Here is a 20880-nt window from a genome sequence, read left to right on the forward strand (position 1 = left end):
GCGCCACCGTTCTGCGGAAAGCATAATAATGATTAGAGCCCCCACCACCACCACCCTCCTCCCCTCCTCCTCGACTTCACCCAGCTCTCCCAGAGCGCACACTGTGTTTCCGAAACAAAGCCACCTGTCAGTGACGGGGTCCAAGACTCCAGACCTCTGTTATGTATATGCACGTGTTGGTGTGCGTATGTGTTTCGGTAAAACACATGATTCTAAACTAATTCAGCCTCCTCACGGTTGCTGCTGGAAATCTTATCCACACAGGAAGTGATGAATCAAACACAAAGTATCCTCCAAACAACAACACCAACAGCCCAACAAAATCTCCCTATTGTTCTTAACTAAACTGAAAGCCTCCGAGACTTAAAGGTGGAGACATTTCTTATAATCAAACTGCTGTTTGCATGTTGCGTGGCTGCGCTGGCCAGATTTACTCTGAATCTGAGTATCAGAATAATGGCCCAATCAGTCCACATGCTCCTAATCAGAATCATTTCACCTCAGGTTGAGCGAACCGTGGCACTGTTCAACGCGCTGCTTTCTAGTGAAAGCACAAACCAATGCACACGTGCACTACGGGGTTGAATCAACAAGTCAGCTTTACTGCTGCACCGTGACGCTTTAAGCAGGAAGTCAACTAGTCGCTGATCACGTGACAATAACAACACGGACGCCTCCTAGAAGAGGTGACAGGTGAGGAGCATTGACTGTATAAACTATGGACAAACCCATCGTGACGTCACCCGTTGGATTCTGAATCTCGAAGACGAAGCCTAAAGCGGGCGGAGCACGTGTTCGCCATGTTGCATGAGCTTTACTCCGCCCACATTCGGATACTCCAAATATGGACACGCTCCGCTACCCGTTAGCTCAGGCTACCGCCGGTCACTTAATTATGCAGAATCTTAAACCTTAATAAAAAAATAAAACTTAGTACCAGGCTGTAAACATGTTAAATAATGCTGTAAAGTTGGGCTTTTTAACGTGGGCGTCTATGGGGATTTGTTTTTGGATTCAGCCTCAAGTGGCCACTCGATGAACTGCAGCTTTTTGCACTTTGCATCGGCTTCATCGTTCACACCTGGAGGTTGACACTTGTTGAGGAGACTCACAACGGTTCATCAACTGTGTGGAAATACTTCACTAAAGACACGCAGAATATGTAAGTCAGTCCTGAAATACAACTAAAATTCTACGGTAATACCCACTCATCTGAAAAGATATCTGCTAATGCAGAGGGACAGTTCAGATCCAGTTAATTCAGTTAATTAACAACTACACCAAACGTCCTGAGGCAACAGAGGAGGAGGCTGCAAATCAACTATTGTCTGGTGCACATCTTTAGCTGTTATATATAGAGAAGGATTTGCATTTTTTTTTTTTATTTCCCGGCTACATTATCCTATCTTACAACACGCTGTGAAGGCTATGCATATCTACAACACACATTATTGATAAGCTATTAATAAGTATTGTTTATGTTCACTTCTGTTGTGTTCTATGAATTGATATTGTTGCTGTGGTTGTTGTTGTTTTATTTTTTATTTTTTTTGTTGTTGAATATATATATATTGTTGCAATGCATTACTGTGTCGACTAGTCAACTTTCACCACATTAGTCGTTCAACCCTTAGTGTTAATGCATCAACAGTGACCACTTGCAAAAAAACAAACAAAAAAAACATGGAGCTGTTCATCAAAACATTGTTCCACAGCGCTCCTAGTGGTCAAAAACTGTGTCACGTAAAAAGACGTTTAATACCAGAGTATGAACAAAACGTGAGCAGATGACACGGGAGGTATTTTTCTAGTTTCCTCCACATATCGAGCAGCTAGCCAACACCAAGACCAACCTTTTTTTTACCGAATTTGAATTACTTTTGCAACTTTCATGCAACCGTGCTACACCCTGTTGTTTTCTCACAAAAATGGCAGTAATGACCCAAAATGCAGTTAACTCCCTGAACTACAACCTCAGCTGCTACTGCGATATCCACACAAATACATCAGAGAACGCAGGTATTAACTATGAATATCTTCTCTTCTAATAAGGCTTCTCTGAGATTTGTTAAGAGATTTGGCCAAGCTAAACAGGCAATATTAGACATATTTATATGTTTTTCGATATAAGTGTATACAACAAGATGGAAAATTTAAGTAAAATTACGTTTAAAACATTCATAAGTACTGATTAGTATTTAAAACACACACGTGTAAAGCCTAAAATTCAGATTCCCAGTCCCAGTGGCCACTCATGGTATTGCAACAAAAAAAGCAACAACAAAAAAAATAGATTCAAATATTTAATCACCACTAAAAACAAAACAAAAAATGCAGCAACGCAAATTAATCACACTTTTACAGTTTTTCTTTTCTTTTTTTAACTATGGAGGTTTAACCCTCCCCCAGCAGCCATAAAAGTGAGTCTACGTTTGAGAAGTCAACACAACGGAAAGGACATGTGAGGGCAAATGTGGTTGGTACTTACTATACTTTTCTTTGGGCAATGTGCCATAGTGGAACAAGAAATCACAGGAACAAGAATTCTTGTTCTCATTTTTTTTTGATCAATGAATGTGCTTTGTGATTTACACTTCAGTAAATATTCCCAGTTAATCGCTTCTTCTATACTGTAATATATTAACGACATCCAGAACTCTGGTGAATGCGTCACAATGATGTTACTACATTTCAACACAAAACCACCTTTCTGTCCATCCTGAGTTAATGTGTGCGTGTTTATATCTCTGTATTCAAATCACAGAATCATAAAAAACACCTCATTTACACATCTGATAGTGACTGAAAAGTACCTTAAAACACAGCTGCGAGCAGGAAGAACAACAACACTCATTAGACGCTAGCGGTGTGAGTGGACACGCGTTTGTGTTTCTTTGTTTTCCGCCGAGTTTAACCTTCTGATTTCCATCACATTTGCCATGAACTATCGACAGCTTTACACCCACAAGAATCTGCATCAGCCTTAATGTCGTTTGATGGCTATTTTCAGGTGGGGTGCGTGGTTTTTTCGCGGAGCGTCGGGAGGGAATTAGATGAAGACGGAGAGAGGCGGGCAAAGTGTTTAGCTCTCGGCGTCCGCCCTCGGTGTCGGCGAGGGGTTGATTGTGCGACGGCAGGGGGGGTGGGGTGGAAGGGGGCGGGGTGGTCGCCCCGACAGTGGCAACATACCGAGCTCGGTCCCACGCTGCAAGTTATTCCTGGGTCTCCCCTCCACGTTCCTCAAGGGCCGGACTGTAGAGCTGCCACAGGTGGCTTTCACACGCCTCTGCACCGACCCACGCTGAGTTAGTGTGTGTGTGTGTGTGTGTGTGTGTGTGTGCATGTGTGTGTTGCCATGTGCGGAGGTATGCGCAGAATCTCGGCAACACACGGAGCTGCTGACAGTGAGGAATGTGTGTCAAGGTGCGTGCAAGTTTTATAAGTGCAAAGGTGTTTTTCTTGTTTGTTTGTTTTAACAATGCCTTCAGCGTCTTAGAACAATGCACATCAGTCAAGGCCACCACGTCCCTGCACATCGCCCTCTTCTAGTTAAACACACACACACACACTTAACATATCTGGAGCCGACTGAACCCATATAAAAACCTGACCTTGTGTTTGTACGTATGTATGTATTTAGTGCGCGTTCAATAGCGCTGCCTTCCTACGGGGTTATCTGATTGAGGCCCTTCTCCGACCACCTGCAGGGCTGCTCGGCTTTTATAGGCGCTCGCCACATGCTGCTAAGAAATCACAATAAAACCCACCTCAGAGCAGCTGTCGGCTTAAACAAAGTGGAGCAAAAAACTTCCACTCAAGACTGAGTGTGACTATTTAAAAATGTACACACACAAGTCAACAGAGCAGAGCAAACAGTAGTGTTATAAATTACCATTTATTTATTTATTTGGCAGTTGGCTTTAGTTTTGTTTCTACTTCCCGCTGCACTTTCAACAATGGAAACTGAAACTTTTGCCAAGATTTTGCAGAAATGAGTCACGCAGATATTTGTAATGCCCGAACCTCCTCAGGTTTATCGATCCGAAACAATCAATTCAAAAATTGTGGACACGCAGAGACAGACGGAAAGTTAGTGAAGTTACATTTCTGGGGAGTTGCAGGTTCTGCGTATGCTCTGCACTGTCGCAGCTGCTAAACCATCTATTAGCCACATATACACATCTAAAAAAAAAGTTTCCATCTGCTAGCAAAATATCCATTAACCTCTTGAGACCCGGTGTCCTCATATGGGGACATTATGTTTTAGGTTTGTTGCAGCTTATTCTTCTTTATTTAGGACCTGTTGTCCTCATACAGAGACACTTTTACTTTTAACTGCCATGTATTGGTAGCGAAGGGTCAATACACTTGTTTATTTATGCTAATTAACTTTGATATGACATGTAGTACTCGTTTGAGGACGTTGGGATTTCATCGTTTCCAATTCTGCTTTTGCATTAAAATAAACAAAACATTGGGGACTTAAATTGTAATATGCAGTGAAATAATGCCACATACTATTTATTTATTTACTTTTTAAACTACCTCCAGTTCAAAGATGATGCTTATTTTTTTCTACTTCTCAGGTCCTTCTAATCCCAAATACCTAAAGATCTTAATCTTATCTCAAAGAAATTGAGATGCATTTCAAACCAATGCTTGGGTTTCAGGAGATTAATGCAACTCTAAACTATAGCAATATGTTTTTTGGTTTGGGAAAAGTTCTGAAAACGCTTTTCTACCGATCGCCGCTTAATTTTAGAGTGGATGAGTATATACCGGCCTGAACGTTAACTTTATCTGGACTCAAACGTCCCAGACAGACGGGTAGATACTTTATTCATCCCCTGGGAAATCGAGCGTCCAACATAGAAACAGATACGAAAGATCTTTGACCGTTGACACTTAAATAGGTGACCTACCGATTTAAGAAGAATTGTCTGAAGGTCCAGGCGCAGCCACGTCTGAACCTCCAGCAGACAGGGAGGGGTTTGGAGGATGACAGCGGATAGAGGGAACATGCCTCTGCCCTTTGATAATAATCAGCTCTTTTCCTTTGAGCTCTGACAACACTGAAACGTTACACTTCCCACGACACAAGAATCACTTCACACAAAGCCTACAGTTACCCAACAAGCTGTAACATGTAGAAAAGCCCGGGAGGATTGGCAACGCAAATCCTTTTTCTGTTGTTCTCCCTTTCCATTCTTTTCTTCCTTTGTTTCCGTTATTCTTTCTCTCGCTGCTTGTGGGTTTTTTTTTTTTTTGGGCTCTACCCACCTGACAAGAGAAGCTTGTTAGGTTTATATCGTCTTCGTCGCTTTCCAACTAGTGCCCGAGGCAGAACAGAACAAGCAGAGTGCGTGTGATAGACAGAAGGAGAGGGTGCCAGCAGTTAGCCTCAGTCTAGAGAAACTTACTCGGTGATAAACAAATAAAGACAATCTCACCGTCACCCCTCAGACTGACAGCTGTAAAGGCAGAAGACTTCCCTGCAGGAACATATCAAAGACAGAAAACCACGACACAGCTCGGTGTGCTGGCAAGAGCACAAGTTACAAACAAAAAAAAACAAAACCAAAAAAAAAAGCTCACTCTCTAATCTTTGTAAATTTCCACAGCCGGTTCCATCACAATTCATCCCTGAACACGAAGCCTTGTTCCTACACACACACTAAATCGTCTGAGGCTGTTCGTGACAGAGCTCTCGCTGTAAGTTTCCAACCTGCTGTGCAGTCGTGTTAGGACAAGTGTGAACCAATGTATAAACAAATGTTTGGGGAAATGTTTCACAGTTAGCTGTATTTGCTTAGGGATGATAAAACAATTCAGTGTTCTGTGCCCGCTACATTCAGTCCGCCTGAGGGACCTGTCTCTGGCTTATCGCTGAAAGAGTTCCCAGGAAACTGAAACATCACTGCAGTAAACCACATCTCATCAAATAAAAGAATCTAAAATAATCCGACCGTGACCCGTCTGACTTCTCTTAACATTCATCATTCGCTTTGTTTGAAAATCAGGGAGAGTTGTCACTTTCCCTTGAAGTTAAATAAAAGAGATTCAAATGGATGCCAGTACTGCAAAGTCAATTTCATGTAAAAAAACAAATAAATTAAACAAAATTAGCCGCCACATCCTTCCGCCTACATTCCAGTTCTGTGTACTGACCTGGTTGAGCCGGGTGGATGCGAGGAAATCCAACAGCGCTCCCTGACTGCAACAGACCTGCCGACACAAGCCATAGCGACTACTCTCCGGCTACAGCGACGCCCGTCTTTTCTGCTCTTTCGCCACCTCGACCCATCCACCCCTGCCCCCATCTCGTCTACCAAGAGAGGAAGTACAAAGAGCCTCTTCAATCCTCACTGTATGCCCGCTTCATTTGCATAATTTAGCTCACTGCAGGTAACCCCGCAACGTCCACGATACCAATCAAACATCAACACACCAACAGGTGTGATTGTTGCGTGATAAGAGCATTCATCAGTGGCGGACACTTTCCAACAAAGTCTGCTTTATTCACGGATACAATTTCCTGGATGGCGACTGAGGTGGCACGAGTATCACGCCGGTATTGTAAAAGCAAGTGAATAAGGCAGCACAAAGACAATGAAGTGGCACTGACTCCATTGTCGTTGCAATTTAAGACCAACTGAGGTTTGAAAGAAGTTGAGATCACAGTAGTTCGATTGTTAACCCTTTATGGGGCAAAGAACCAGATGTGGTTCATCACATTTTAAAATGCGTCACCGTTCCTCTCGGTTTCATTCAGTCAATCAGAGAAGATCAAGGAAACATTCTCAGGTCTAATCAGTCTAATGTGGTCTACGAGGTGCATGAACACTGAGCAGAACTGATTTATTAGACTTATTACTGAAAAGTGCCTGAATCGCCACCAACACCACCACGTTCTAATGCTCTAAACACATGTTTACATTTGTTAAACACATAATAATCTTGAAAATTAGAAAGTAAAAGAAACCGTTTGTAACGGTTGATACTATGAAATGCACCTTTACGACATTATGGCAAAAAGTCACATAGCACGTGAAGCTATTTGTGTTGGTCACTAATAAAAATTGACAGTTTAAAACACGATGTTTGTGCTCTTGATTTTTAACACCATGGAGAACTACGGTTACTTAAAGAGAGGTGGTCAAAACCCAAAGGAAACGACTCCAGACGAAACGTTCACTAGCTTAGAGCTAGCTAGCAAAGTTAGCTAGAAAATAAACTGTTCACTATAAATTACATTTATTTGCTGATACTTTTACTATGATACTATTGATATACTGATACTATTTAATCATACGTACATCTGACCATAGAATACTTTGTCTCCACGGCATTAGGTTTAGTGTTTTTGTTGATGAACAGGCTCTTGCTATTTGTCGCTAAATCCAATATCCGCGTTATTACGGTAATTTAAAGACGGACTGACCCAAAACGCATGTTTATGTGCCATAAAACAAACAAACAAACAAAAAACGCCAAGCTCAGTGAAATTTTGTGAGAGACACTGAGTTGTGTACGAGTGCAGTGCATGTCTGGGAGGGTCAGACTGCAGCTTTCTCAAAAACCACTCATCTAAATGAGAAGCTGAACTGTCGTCGCACCGTTCCTCAGTTTGAGCAGTACCTGCTCAAACTGAGTGCAGCATTATCTAACAAAACACAGCAAATGTGCTGCCATGCCCCCTGATGACTAAGTCCTGTTGAGGAGAAAGAGACAGCAAAGGCAACGCAAAACTCTGCCTTGCTTGGTTCCTCAGCTATACTGTACGCCCTCAAAGTGAAAAGTGAAGCGCATACGATAACAATCATGTAGTGAGATTATTTGCTTTGTTACTGACTTGACTCCATGTGTTATGTTTTTGTTGATTTAAGAAAAATTTGAATATCCTCATTCTTCCCGTGAACGCATTGCCCTGGCTGTTGGCTCTGCTCCACATGCTTCACCAGAGCTGGATAGATGCTATTTCTTTGATAACTTGAGGACTCCAGACCAGCTTTCCACCACAAAAACAAAAACAAAAAAAAGAAGCTAAGAGCAGGGGGATGTCGGCATGCGTGTGAACACATTCACCACACTAATGTGCATTTGTTATATGTGCCCAACTCGGCCCTTGTAAACCCTCATAAACTGTGCCGACAGAGATCAGAAACCGCAGAATCAGATGCTTTAATGAGCTGTTTGTGTTACAGATGCAATAAGATTAAGAGCAGTCAAGCGAAACATTTAGGAAATTCAGGTGTGACGCTTTGTACAAATGCAGGCAGCACCAGTTAGACATGTGCTGACTCACTCACATTTACTAGTTTACGAGTTCAATTGAGACTTCCCGAATGCGGTCCTCACCAGCTTACATGAAAAACGAATAACTGATGGGAACATGTCCTTACCTGTGTTAATACGGCCACCTTTCCGGTTGACCTATTATGTCATATAATAAACAACAGGGAGCCGTTCATGCGGCAGACCGTCATTTCAAACAACAACAAAATGGATGATAGTTCAGCTTTTTTTTTTCTTTTATCTCGTACGTAATGTGCACTACTTGTGCCGCCGATAAGATGCCGCTATTCCTCAGGTGGTGCTTCTAGCAGCTCTGTTTATCTTTATTCTTCTACGACCGACTTGCTTGGATGTTTTTGTTCCGGGGTCAAACATCAGCGCAGCGGTTGTGGAGCACGCGTACGCGCGTTGTCCAGTTAAAATCTGATTATGGCGTATATATGCCAGAGAAAATCGATTTCCAGTCGCATTATCTGGGTGTCTTATCGGATAAGGAGAACTCTGATCACATGCGATTAAGTTGTCCAGTTAAAGTCAGATTGAGGCAGTAATGCAGTTTTTTTTTCACATGTATGTAAATGTTAAATACTGCAGCTTGTTTTTCCCCAATCAGGGTAAAAAGCAAATACTCTTCAATATGTAACATTATTATTATTATCTCAAGGTGAAAAGAAATATCACTCTATGAATGTTTTTAACTTGAACCCAGAATTATAAGAAAGTGCAACGAACGGTATGAGACGTCCTTCTAATTCGCTCTAAAAGCAGGTGATCGGGAACCAGCCATGACAGGGTGGTTCTGTTGAAACAGTCAGGCTGGAAGTGATAATGATTAGTGAATTTACTGAGGACAGGATGTTTAATCACTGCAGAGCAGAGGGACACGGACACTGAACCTTTTCATTAACCTCACCACAGACCAGAGTAACACCTGTAACCACCTGTAACAACAGCTGTGCACAAAGATGGTGACAGCTGTAGCCTCTAAAGCAAAACTAATACCAAAAAAAAAAATCATCAACTCTTATTTTGACCGATTTTTGTCAGAAAACCAAAATCAGGTGTCAGAGTTACCACAAGCCCACAATTTTACAAAGGTCTAATGTCAGCGAAGCTCAACGAGACCAAAAGCAGCTGACAATGAGCTCCCTCTAAATAAGTGACCTTTAACTACAGAAAAAAATCTAGCACATTTAAACTCAAACATGCACCGACTCTGCAAGGTCTGCACGGCTTCCCGTACTGTATTTGTTTTCTTCTCCGGGTCACATTTATTTACCACGACCTGCCCCTCTAGAGAACTTCAATAGCAGCTTTTCAGTGAAGTTTCAAGGCCCTGCAGAAAAAAAAAAAAAAAAAAAAAAAAAAACGAAGATCACACCAACAGACGAGGTCTCAAATAACTGGAGAGCGTGCGTCCTGGATCCTGGATTTTTGAAAATTACATTTTTTCCGTGATGTCGGAAGAGTGGTCGGAGAGAGATGTCCACACCGACGCCCACGCAGAGCAACGGACACACACACACACACACACACACACACACACAGCTGTTGAACAAAGCTTCCTTGGGCTGCTGACTGGGCCTCATTAGAGATTGAGCTCTGAGGACCAGAGACACAAAAGCCTCACTCTCTTCTTCATTCCTTCCCCTCTCTTCCTCTGTTCTCCTGGCCTTTTGATGTCAAGGGTACTGAACCACAGTGCATAGTCCAAAGAATAAGCTCATCAAGAATACACATGCAGTTTTCTCTTCTTTGTGTGTGCTTTTTTTTATAAAAAAAAAAAAAAAAAAACCTGCACTGAATTTGTGTGTGTATGTGTGCGCTCAAAAGCGGACATAGAAAGCTACAAGCCCTGATAAGGTGCTGTTGTTCTGTGGTTGCCGGTCAGTTCATCACACAAAGAGCAGTGTTGGAAACCCCGGCGCAGCGATTGAGTGATAGAGACTTCACAAAGACTACATTTTACTCCCCTGTTCCTCATGGAGTTCAGGGGCAGCCCCTCGGTGGAGCGCACGCTCAGCATCAACACCTCTCCACCTCACAAACACACAAACACACACACACACGGTAATACCGCGGGACACGACCGATGGGGCCGGCAAGGAAAAGGAAAGAAATCACGAGACAAGGAATAAAAGAAATGAGCTCAAATTATATTCAACATAAAAAAGCTTAAACCAGTGGTTCCCCATCGTTTTCCTTCCAGTTTCCGTTTTGTACAAAAACAACTGTAGATCATTATTCTAACCCTAAATTTCAAAAGTGACATCCCAACAATTAATATTATTATTTTATTTATTTAATTAATTTTAGTCTTTTATTTGCAGTTACGACACATTCTCCTAGCTTCATAAATTTACTCTCCATCTTTCCAGAAACAGTTCAACTTCAATGAAAATAATGGCTTAAATGATGCCTTCATGAAAACTCAGAAACTTCAGACTTCCGATATCATTGTGTTTACATTACAGGTTAACTCGGAGAAAGAAAAAAAAAATCAGTTTCGTATTTTGTCACCGATCATTAACACATGTGCAGCAGCTATTTATTTTTATTTCTGAAGCAGTAATTTCTCAAGTTTGATTACTCAGACCTCATTTTTTCCACCCAAGTTGTCTTGAATGCAGCATCAGCTGCAGCTGGATCACAACCAAGTATTGCAAGATCCAAGATTCCATCTCCACCCTACTTCTGATTGGCTAGTTTGGAGAGGGGGAAAGCTGCGTTACTCTGATTCCATTGGTAGATGAACTCAACTGACTGCTCGAACCTGGCGATGTCCCATGTCAACGTTTTTTATTTTCTAAATGTTTTTTTTTTTTAATCATAATCAAACACCACATCCCGGAGATCCGGAATACTCTAATCCCTATGTAGGGAGACAAGTAATACTGGTTGGCAAGCTGAGATCAGTTTTGGTTTTGGCGCACCCCCCCGTCATCTCTGGACCCCAGGTTGGCAACCACTGGCTTAAACAAAAAAAAAAAAAAACGAAAAAAAAACAAACCAAAAAGATGAAAAAAGTTTATCAGCTGTTTCAAGCTAGTTGGTAAGATGAGTAACAGGTGGGAAACTCTCGGGGTAATTTCGAAACCAAGTTAGAAGTTGTGATGAATAATAGCACAACTACACCGCTGGAGGAGGAGCGGAAGCAAAAAGAAGGTGATGAAAAAAATGTTTTAGGTGTCAGATAAAGACGAAAGGGGATCAACAACACGATCAGAAGAACGGCAGGAAGTAAGAGAAAGTCTTTCTCTTCGGGTGTGTCGTAACGTGTCATGTTTGATAATGATTCTGTTTCTAACTAAATTTAAAAAAAAGAACAGAAACTAGCGGAGAAACATCTGATTTTGGTTACAGGTAAAACTCCACCCTGAGACTTCAACGCCTCCCCCCTCATCCACGTTTCAATAAGAGCTTAACATGCCTCATTATCGCCCTCTAACCCTCCTTACTGCTTAAATACACCATTCTGTAAGAGCCACAAAACCCAAAACTTTGTTTCTTTAGTAAACAGGTCATTTTCCCGTCATCTACTCTACAAGTTTACTATGCTCAGTCCATCCCAGATGTTTCCTCTTGGAGGAGACGTCAGGATTACAACAAACCAAGTGCGTTGTAGCAGTAAATACAGACACACTTCCCTCTTGGAAACACACCAGAAAGCTACAACCTCAACTACAAGAGGAGATATAACATCTTGCTTTGGGTACCGATACTAGTGAATTCATTTTCTCCTATCCTGTCACTTTACTTCCTTATGAACATAAATCTGTCACCGTGCACAGGTTTGTTAACCAAACTGAACCAACTTCTAGGCACTTTCTCCGCCTTCTTCTTCTTATACATCTTATACAGATAAATTGGATTTGAGCTGAGATCGGTTTGGAGATTCTGATGGGTTCATCATCATCATCATCATCTCGCTGCATATGTAGCTGACTTTACGCTCTAAAGATGCTTTTATATCACTGCCGGACCTAGACCCACTAACTTACGTACCCCACGCTGGTGTGAGCCATTTATATAGGTGTGCTTGTCAGTCTGGCTCGCTCTGTAACAACACCACCCAAACATTAGTGGGCGCTGTGAGTTTTTCATTTGCCACTCTGTTGCCACTTCCTGCTTCACTTTAAACAACTGGGACTAAAACTTTTACTAAATTGCAAAAACGTCTTCATCTCCGAGCCTCCTCAGTTAACCTCATCAATCCTTTGTTGATCCAAAACAATCAATTAGAAAATTGTCGAGATGTAGAACAGTGTTGCCAGGTGGGAAATGACTAACTATTGTACCAGAAGCTTAAAATTAGCGTATTTTGAGGAAAATTATCGTGCATACCCAACTTTACGTTGTTCAGGACCATCTGCTACAGTAAAACATTACCTAGACCATGAAGTATAGCTTATAATGCAGATATACGTTCAAATAAAGTTTGCTAATAGCCGTGGATTGAAGATTTTTGGAATTATTCATCGTACAGAGGGTTAGTATATAGCTTATTTTGCCTGCGTCACATATTTATGGGTAATTTTTTGGGCTGGACATTTTCTTATGACTGGACTGGATCAGATCACCCTGACAAAGTCATCCACCATTTAATTCATTCCTCCCTGCAATATTATCTGTATCTGCCACAGATTTAACTCGGACTCACGTTGAACGCACTGCAGATGACTCACCACAAAGATATTCTTATTTTTTCTCAAATAAAACCCACAGCGCCTTTAGTCCGTCGTCGGGAGATCAGGGCCGACTGTTTTATTCAGAAACAGTTCCTTTTTTTATTAACGCACGAATGAGTCAGACTTTGTTTCAAGCTCTGCATGTTTTCTCCAAATACCTACATTTTGGCGTTTTTGTAACACAGCACAGCCGACTTCTTTGGGTCCAATGATGAAATGACTACCGATCACAGACATCCATTACGGTCATTAAAGGAGTCGCTTTGAATTGGCGTCCTGAACGGAGGGTGTGGGCGCTGCTGGTGGGTCTGAGTCACGGAGTCCAGTCATCCCAAAAAGACTTAACTTTCTTTCATGTGCGGAGGGTTTGGTTCGTGTCTTGTTCGTGACCGTTGTGTGGTGTGGTTGAGTATGTTTAGGGTTATTTTCTTTCACAGCTTCGAAACTATGTATTCAACAAAAAAAAAAATGAAGCAATGTAAGCTGAAATAACACGTTTTTACAAAGTATTCATGATGAAGACTGAGCGGCTTGTTGCGAAAGAAATGATTTTCCATCGTCTTGTACTTTTTATAAACCCATCTAATAGAAGCACAGAAAAACAACAACAACAACAAAAGACTCTAAATTGATGTTGAAAAGATCGGAGGGCTACAAAACGGGTATAAAACTGTAACACTACCTCTGCTGCTTACCATGAAGACCACACTGGCACTAGATGTGGTGAAGGTTTGTGTTTTTTTTACCCCATTTCAGAACTTAAACATATTTCAAAACTGTGAAAAACAGCTGTTCTGTGCATCCCCTCATTATTGTGTATTTGATGCACTAGAATATGTAGACGCCAAAGGTTAAAGTCTCGTTCCTCGTTGACTCAAGTCGTGCTGAACTTTTTTGGGGATAGAGTGAAGTAAAATCCTGGTACAGACTCAGTTCTTATCAGAATATTAGAGCCATTAAGGGTTTCATTGTGGGGACTGTTTCAACCAATACAAAGAAATGCTCTGAATGCCATTGGACAGCTTAATAAACACCTAGAATAATCAAATTCAATCCACCGCCAGCAAAACAGACAGAGGCCAGAGTGACCATGTGACCATAAGGCCTGTTCAGACCTGGCATTAAGATCCAATGTGGACGATCCGATCACGTAAAACATGGATCCATTGAGATCAGACTTCTGACGATATTTGGAGGTGGTCTAGGTCGCATGTGTCTGCATGTGTTCGCCGTATTTTGGAAGTCTGAAAATGTTTTGCTTCGTTCATTCAGAAAGAATGAAAGAAAAACATGCAACTGCTATTATAAATGAGGGTGTGAAAAGGTAACAGCACCGCAAGTGTTCATTAATAATGACAGCCTTTTAAAATATTATGTCCTTGTAGCTGTTAACTAACTAAAAAATAAATAGATCTAAGAAATGAAAGTATTTGAGTACGCGAGGGTCTGTGTTAATTACTGATGTCGATGTATGAGGAGCCGTGCGTAGTATTAAGCATTTCCTCAATCACCAATGTCTTTATTTACGTTTATCACCAGAGTTTACGATGCGTACGGAGACTTTCAGGGTTGGAGTTCTTCGTTTTGTGCAAGTCTAATTAACGTCAGGGTGGAAATCAATAATAAAAACTTGTGCCCAAGCCATGAAGCACACACATAAAACAGCTCTGGTGTATTTGATTAGTGTTGAGAATGACTGTGACTGTGACTGTGTCACTGGGAGGCGTGGTGAAGATGGAAAGGTCTGAAAAATGAAGCGACAGAACAAGAAGGACCATGTCGGTTATTTGTTTTTTTTTTGTTTGTTTTTTTTTAGGATCACCAGACGTCCCTGATTTCTGGGGACAGTTAATTCTTCTTCTTTTTTTTGTTTTTTTTTTAATCTCCGAGCTGTAAATGTCCCTCGGAATTCCCCATCAGCAGGCAGCGCTAACACAGGACCATGCGAACCAGTTTTACTACTAGTGTTATCATTATTCTACAATATTTACTCATCATCACAGTAAAATAGTCCATCCTTAGTCAATCTAGTGCATTAATTCCTCTCTCAACCAGTAGAAAATGTTGAGAACACGTAATTATGCATGAAAAAAAAAAAACCCAGCATGATATCGCAAGAGTTTTGAAAAATACCGTAATATATAAGCATGATAAACTGTTATCAGATAGCCCAGATCAGATCTTAATGCAAGACTGAACGTAGGGATGGAATAATGTAATCACAGAGACACCCATCTTACATGTGTAATAGGGGTGGGGAAAAAATATCGATACGGCAATATATCGCGATATTTAATCTTCTGATACAATATCGATTTTAAAAGAAAAAGAAAAAGTCGTGTTCTGGGCCGATTGTTAACGACTTACACTCCTCTACCACCATGTGCATTTTAAGCTGCATTTAAAATTTCTCAGTGAACCATGTCGAATGTTGCAATATATCGCAATATCATAATATCGCAATAATGTATCGCGATACGTATGACGTGAAGTCCTTGCCAATACCCAACTCTTACATGTGTAATATATCTTATTCTGTGTTTAAATCCTGCCCCCAAACACTTCATCCCATCTCTCACTCTCTCTGTTTCAAAAGCTTTCTAAATAAGATGTATAAATAGGCTGATGACACAACTGCGCCCTTCTCAAAGACACAGAGGAGAGAGAAAAAAAAAAAAAAAGAGAGAGGACTCTGGCTTTAGTCACAGCCCCTTTATTCTTCTGCCTTTCAGAAGCACAGGTTAAAAAGCAGCCATTTTTTTTTCTTTTCATGCCTCCCTCTCATCCCTCTTTCTCTCCCTTTCTCTCTCCCCCCTTTGCGTTCTCCGAAACAGGTCGTCTATTGTGGCGGCCAGCGAAAGGCTACTGTGGCATTTATCAGAGGAGGAGGAGGAGGAGGAGGAGGATGAGGAGGGAGGAGGGGGGAGGAGGGGGAGAAGACAAAACACACTCCCAATAAAGAGATAGAACAAGAGAAAGGGAAGAAAGGATGTGCATGAAGGCCACTTTTTTTTTTTTTTTTTTTTTTTACCTCTTTCTCTCTTCCTTCACAAAGCCCCCCCACCACCACCACCACCACCACCACCCCCCTCTCCCTTTCCCTTTCCACCCCCCCCTGCTCCTTCAGGCTAGCTCACACAAAGGAGGCCTCGACTCTCACAATGTGCTCTCTCCTTTAGGCCGGCACACTTTATATCCTCACTCCATTTACTGCTGCTTCTTGAGAGCGCCCACATGTGCGCGGCGTATGTGTGCGTGCGTGTTTGTTTTCAAGAGTTTGTAATGGTCATGGTGGCGGTGGCGGCGGCGGCGGAGGAGGCGGGCGGCGGTGGTGGGGGTCTATATTTGCCGAGGGTCTTATAGACCAAGGGGGCCAGGGTCCTGTTACTATGGAAACGCCTTTCGAGCAGTAGGAGCACAACAGGTGATTCAGCTGAAGGCCTGCTCGTCTTAGCATTGAGTAACCGCAGGAGGTCCTCCGTCCGTCCGTCCGTGCGTATGTGTGCGTGCGTGTGCGTGCGCGCTTGCATTTGTGTGTAAAATGTGTATTTCACAAGCATAGCGGCTTACGCTACTAACAACTTTAGTGCCATAGGTCTTAACCAGCTCCAATAAGCCGGAGATCATGTCTGAAGTTGCAAGCCGTAATGACACGCCGCCTGGCTTCGGGCGCAGGCCCCGGCCCACAGACCTGACTACACAGTAGTAGATACATCTGGATGGAAATAGGAAAACACAGGAGGAGCGGCGGTGGAAAAATAAACCCAGGGCATGCTCCGCTGACTCCTACGGAGAGATACATTCGAGTGCGCCGCTGCCGATTCACGAGGCAGAGAGTGAGAAAAGGCAGGAAAAGGGAAACAGTAAGGAAGTATGTAATATGTAATTGTTATGATATCTGCACACAATTGACGTCGTTTGTGTGTATCTGTCCTCTGAAGCATAGACTGTATATAAATATGGACAACGCGTCTCTACTGTCTTGCACTGGCCAAACTGATGCCATTTTCCTTTCTTTACTCGTGTTTTCTCTGCTCTACCTCCACCAGTTACAAGGAAATGTTGGATTATACACTTTTTTTTTTTTCCACAACTCTCACAGGAGTGGTTGGCATGGCTACTGGTGATCATCATAAGGCCACATCCTGTTTCTATAGCGTTTAAAACATCGGTCTTTAACAGGAGTTGATTTATTTATTTTAATTTTCCCTCACAAATTTAAAAATAGTCTATTCAGTCCCCGGGTGAAATCCCACATATGTTTACGTTTAGGGCAGTTTCATGGTCACCCTACTGTTGCACATGTTTGAAATTTTCAAAAATGAATATTTGAACCTGCGCGTTGTTTGAATAGCTTAATACTGAATGCAAAGTGATAATAATAATGTATATTTATAAGTAGAACTACATTAATATAGAACACCTACAGTAGGTAGGGGGTCCCTACTTAATTTCTCCATTTCTCCAATACATCAACATTATATTAAACTACCTGAAATGACAGAAACCATCCAACCACCATGTATTTTAGTGTTTTAATTCGGCCCAAGTCCCATTCGCTAACACAGAGGGGGCGGAGCTTATGACCTATACTGCAGCCAGACACCAGGGGGAGCTCTACTTGCTTTGGCTTCACTTTACCAGACCAAATTACTCGCACACATTTTGTTAAAGCCGGTGTCAGATCTGCTCGGGTGAGTTCCAGATGACATCTCGATGTAGGGAGGGGATTTTGTCCTTTTATACTTTGGAATAAAATTGATCAAATCTGTATTTTTGTTTAATCTTTTCCAGGATAAAACTTCTTAAATCTTTTTACTACACAAAGAAATGGTTTGAACTTGAATTATTTTGTCATTTTATTACTTTATTCTTTTTAAGAATAATGTGCTGTCATAGTATTTTTTCTTTGTGTGTGTGTGTGTGTGTGTTTCGTGGGAAAATTAAAAACTTTATTGAGCTATTTCTTCCAAACACATTGTGAAAAATAAATTAAACTTGTGTTGTCTAACCAACCTCGCAGTCCGAGCCGAATGGAGCCAAACATACAGTTGACGTAACCGGGAAACGCTCAGGATACTCACCTGAACAGATGTGGTACCTGCACTGGAGGGTTGCTCTGGAGTCTCTCCACTGGGAACAGTGCAACAGAGCAACAGAGCAACAGTGACATGGTCATACACAAAACTGTTCACAACAAAATAAACTGTATTTCCTTTGCTGTTTATCGCTGTGGTGCCGTTGATGGGAGGTGGAAAGCTTTCATGAATCAGTCCTATGATGTCATAGAACTGGATTTGCTGCTTGGTCCTTGAGGAGGAACAACAAAGTCCAGGTTTAAAAAACTGAGCATTTATCTTTTTTTTTTTCAAATTATTTGTCATTTTCCACATTTGTCACCATCTTCGTGTGAACGCCCCCTTTTATTCTGCGGCTCTGGTGCTGCACAAAAAAAAAAACTTTTCAAAACCCACCAATGACCACACTGGAACTAGGTGACATGCTATTTTGACACAACACACATACACTGCAATTCATCGTGACACACACACCTGCAACCGCGAGACCTCGCAAGCCCACCGAATGATGCAAATTCGTCTGTTTGTGTAGCGTTCACAACACCTCACAGTTTAAAGAAATCATGTAAAGTCTTTGTGGAGAACTGGAAACACACCGTAACTTGTGAAATACTGCTCGGCGCACCGGAACATCCTTCATTTCTAAATAAAGTCGCTCGAATGCTGATCTAAATATAGTTTTACAACTCAAAGACAGAGTTCAGCATTCTCCACGGGCCGCGAGGGGTCTTTGTTTCTGAAGGTGACAGCACGACAAAGCGCCTAAATGCCACACGCGGACATTTATCTGGGTGGTTTCTCCTTTCGATTGTGTTGCACCTCAGCCGACGATAAAACCTAAACGCGTGGAAAAAGATTAAAAACTAAATAAATTGACAGAAGTCCTTATCTGACGGCAGAGGAACAGGAGCAAACAGAGCACGCGCGATAACAAAGGGTCAGTGACAAATGTCGCGGGACGGTGTACACAAAGTGCACGGCTTTTACAGCTTTGTTTTTTTGTGATTCAGTCGGACGCACAATATAGTTTATGAGTCTTCTGTTCATTTCCCCCGTGGCTCAGTAGGTTTGATCCCTTATTATTCAAATCGAGGCCCTGATGGCTGTATGGGATATTTATTTTGCTTCTATTACATCCTCAGAGAATCAGAAATACTCTATTAATTTGGAAATTTGGACAAACACGCCTCACTTTACTAAAAGAACACTAGGGAGCATTATCTCCATTCACTGGAGGCTAAGAGAGATATCAAACCTCTAAACTTAGCAGCGATAACTCGCAGTGAAACGATCAATCGAAGAGGAAAGTCGAACCTTTGCTGTACCGTCGCACGCGCACGCCACACGCGAGCGACAAACCCTGCACACAGAACCTGTCCGTAATGGCCCACTGTCGCTTTAGATTCCCCAGATTTTGAAAGAAAATGCAAATGAGGCCACAGTGGAACAAACAAAACGGTCTCAGGTTCATTTGCAAATGACACGATGTCTGAATATGCAAAGCGTACACAACAAACAGGTATACAGTTTTGTGTTTTATTTAAAAAAAAAAAAAAAAAATGTAAAATTTAAGTTTGACATGACAACAGGCCAGTGTTGTGCTCGCCCAATGGAAAGTCATGTAAATGAACGAGGAAGCTGCTGTTTTTATTTGTGCATGCAGACCCGGATGGCATCAATAGCGGGTTTGTGAATTCTCTCGATCTCCGCAGAAATAAACAAATGGGTTTGGAGAAGGATGGCAACAGGCCGATTATACCTTTATCTACAGCTGTGGTGAACAAAAAAAAAAAAAAAAAAAACACATCTGTGTGTGTGCGCTGTGCTCTGATGGCGATGCAAATGTGTTGGTCAACGCTGAGAAAGTAGTAAAAGGTATTGCAACATAGTAAAAAAAAAAAAAAGGTCTTTTTGTCTTTCGAGGTGTAATGCGTCAAACCGCCTGTTCAGCTCGGATTCTGTCTATGAATCAGCTCCATTTATTGTTCTATTAATCTCCTCTCGCCACCTCAGCGCGGCGTCCCACTTTTGCCGCGGCGAGAGCGAAACGGTGCGAAATCCGCTCATTACGAGTTTTTCCTCTACGCATCTTTACAAATGAAGAGGCGCAGACCTGCTCATTCATGTCCCGCATGCCAAACAATACAGGGCCGTTATGTGACGAGCACCGCCAGACAAAAGAAACCTGTATTTAAGGTCCTTAAAACTCACTGCATACTTCCGAACAAAAGCCTTCTCCTTGCCTTGCCACTGCATCACAAGAAACACACCTAGGTCCTGTAGGAGCTTGTATTTTTGACATTGCGTGCTGAATGAACCCACGTGCACACACATAGGAAAAGTTGAGAAAAGTTTTTTTTTTTTTTTTTTTTTTTCCCTTCTTCTCCAGGGGATTAGAAAGTGTTCAAAAGTAGCATGAGAAAAGCGGGGCAGCGTTCAAGAATGCTTCCGTTCTTTCTTACGCCGAACTGATTTACAGCTGTTGATAAATAGCCTGCCGCGGCTGAAAGCGCAGGCTTTACTGCTGCATTATTAGCTCGTTATTATGAGCTTATGACAGCGTTCACGGACGAGTGAGCGCGCATTCAAAGCACAGCTGGCAGAATGTAAATGCACGGTATGCGCAGGACACAATGCACCCAGTCTGTCTATTTATTTAAAAAACCCTGTTCAATCTTGAGCCTTTCTGGAGCACAGACCTAAACAAGTGAGCACTACGTTACTGCTTACACACACACATAGACACACAGACACACACACAGCAACTCATCAGATGCTTCAGCAGCAAACACATGAAAAGCAGACTCCAGATATCTGAC

At 42.0% G+C, this 20880-nt stretch overlaps 1 protein-coding gene across 2 annotated transcripts in view; it reads right to left on the minus strand.

Moving 5' to 3' along the window:
• The window catches only part of LOC125007221 (transcription factor SOX-13-like), a 44755-nt gene that overhangs the window by 16843 nt on the left and 7032 nt on the right, over nt 1-20880 (minus strand). The gene's annotated exons all lie outside the window — the stretch shown is intronic.

The sequence above is a fragment of the Mugil cephalus genome, chromosome 4 (genome assembly GCF_022458985.1).
Source record: "Mugil cephalus isolate CIBA_MC_2020 chromosome 4, CIBA_Mcephalus_1.1, whole genome shotgun sequence".
NCBI lineage: Eukaryota > Metazoa > Chordata > Actinopteri > Mugiliformes > Mugilidae > Mugil > Mugil cephalus.